This window comes from Macrobrachium nipponense, chromosome 25 (genome assembly GCF_015104395.2).
Source record: "Macrobrachium nipponense isolate FS-2020 chromosome 25, ASM1510439v2, whole genome shotgun sequence".
In the NCBI taxonomy this organism is placed as follows: domain Eukaryota; kingdom Metazoa; phylum Arthropoda; class Malacostraca; order Decapoda; family Palaemonidae; genus Macrobrachium; species Macrobrachium nipponense.
Window position 1 is genome coordinate 11,904,843 of NC_087214.1, and position 2,852 is coordinate 11,907,694.

A 2,852-nucleotide genomic window follows, 5' to 3' on the forward strand; every position below is an offset into this window, starting at 1 on the left:
CTACCGTTTTTAATCATTCGTCATTTATTTCCTGTGCTATTTTGACACATAGACACTTGTTGGTTATATTGCTTCTTATTATCAGGCTGTTGAAGTTAGACAATATATAGTGGGTTTTATTATCAACTTATCTATTTCTGTATGTGGGCTCAGAAGAGGGCTAGGGAATTATTCACATTCCTATTCCCACTCTGATTTATGACGGGGGGGTGGGGGGGTGGTGAGATTCAGGAAACTTAAATATTATCGTTTTTCCGCTTCCTCCTGACTTTTATTAAGCTGCTGATGAGGGAATTCTGGAATTTCCCTGAGAGATCAAGGTGCGTTTTTTTTTTTTTTTTTTTTTTTTTTTTTTTAGTATTACAGGCTTATGTTATTTGCGCTCTTTGTTGTATTTTCTTGATGTATTTTTCTTTGTAGGGCAAGTACTTGCAAGAACAGAAGAGATTATTGTCCGCTTGTTTATTTTGTATTGTCTCTTTGTGGACATTTGTACTAATAATTGTATATTTTTTGTCAATAAAAATAACTAACTATAATAGATTCACATCAGCCGTGCATTTGATGTCTAGGCCAGAGAGAGAGAGAGAGAGAGAAAAGTTCACATAGGCTGGATGTATATTCCATCTCTCATGAGGTATGTATACATCTTTCAGGAGAGGTGGAACTTACATCTGCCTACGTGAACTCTCGAGAGACTGAGTTTTGCAGCATTGTGATTGGCTTATCAACAGCCAATCAGGAGCGTCGTAAAGGAAGGGCCTAGACATCATATGCTTTCTTTCTTTCTTTCCTTCACGTTCATCGGTGACTTCAAAACACCTTAGCAGAATGTCCTCTCATACTTCTCTATTTCCTGTCTTATCCCATCCGTGCCATCTTGTTGAGTCTTTGAGCAGGAAGACGTCCTCTGGATATTTCAGTGCGCCATCTAATTCCACGTCATATAGCACCATACGGTGATTCTTACGACATATTGAACTTATTTTCAATAAAGTTGACACTAGTAGGGTGATGAACACCTCGTATTTCAAAGATCACTGAATTATAACAGGTCCCCCCCCCCCCCCCTCTCTCTCTCTCTCTCTCTCTCTCGCTCTCGCTCATGGGCCATAACTATACTTCATCTGTCCATCCGCCTGTGTGTTTTTTGTATGGTAACACTGCGGTCCCGGGCTTTAGATAGTTACCCTATTTGTAATTTTTTGGGTAAATAAAAGGATATCTGAGTGTACATTTGCAACTGAAAAGTGTTTTAATATTTACTGTATGCGAATTACACCGTTAATATTCGAAATATAGGATATTATATAATCGATGAATGTAAGATGAATGTAACTATCTAAAGAAACCCCGGGACGCAGTGTTACCATACTAAACACCACAGGCGGATGGACAGATGAAAAAAAACAGAGTATAGTATAGTAAGGCCCCTGTGGTGGCCTATTCCAACATGAATAGGGTTCTTCATCTTCTGAATAATAATAATAATAATAATAATTAATGATGATAATGTTCTGAATACGTTTTGAAGAAATCTCCGGGTGTCTAAAAGGAGATGGGGGGAGAAGGCGGGCGTTGGAGATGGGGATGGCGTTGGCGTTTTGTGTGAAATAAGTCGGTAGGGGTGGGTAGGTTATATGGTGGAGTGGAGGGGAGGGGGAGGGGGGAAGACCCCAGTCGACTCGAGTGTTTGGGGATTATTATTATTATTATTATTATTATTATTATTATTATTATTATTATTTGTGCTTTTTACATAGTTATTACTTTCCATATTAACGTTAATATCATCATCATCATCATCATCAGTTTTTTGTATCTTAATTGTTGTTCATTATGAGTCTTCTTGGTTTCATTGTGTCATCTCTCTCTCTCTCTCTCTCTCTCTCTCTCTCTCTCTCTCTCTGACGTTGTCTTGGATTATTATTGCTGTCTTTCCTTCCTTCATTCTTTCCTTAAAGTCTAATCATGAATCAAAATTTAGGAGACATAGGATCTTGGCTAGAATGTATATCAGTTAAGGTCTTTTAGTTTTGTTGTTTACGGAAATCAATTAATTATTATAGTACACTTTTTACCGCATCTTCGAAATTGTGTTGACTTCGTTTTTTTCCGTATAGCGATGAAGAATACTTTATACTAATATCCTTCATTTTTTCCAAAGTAATTAATTGAAATGAAAATAACATACATCTCCCACGGGAAAGTAAATACATAAAAAGAGACAGGTCTTTGAAAGTTAGGTACTTTAAATTCACCTTTCGTCTCAGTTAATGATCACACGACTCGTGTAATTGAAATAAGAACAGTAATGACGATCTGAGCTTCTCCGGGAAGATTATAATCTCATACGAGAGCCTTTTTAATTAAGGGTTATCATCCTTTATTTAGGTCTCTCCTCAATCTCAATCTTTACTTCCCTGTAGGGGGTAGTGCCGTCAGTGCACCTCATGCGGTGTAATGTAAGCATTATTTAATGTTCTTTGCAGCGTCCCTTCGGTCCCTTGCTGCAACCCCTTTCATTCCTCTTACTGTACCTCCATACATATTCTTTCTTCCATCTTACTATCTTACTGTCCACCCTCTCGTAACATCCTTCAATCCTTGTCACTGTCAATTTCCGTTTCAGCGCTGAATGGCCTTAGTTGCCCCAGCTCTTGGCATGGATACCACAAGTCTGTCTATAAATCAATCAGTCAACCTTTTCTTAATGGGATTAAGTCTGACATCTGGTGACCTTTGATCGTGTCAAAAACAGCCCTCAAGGCCAAGGGGCGGGATCTCATGCCTTAAAGTGAGTGAGTTGGGTTTGCAGCGCCCTAGGCAATTGGAATCATTGGGTCTTGTTA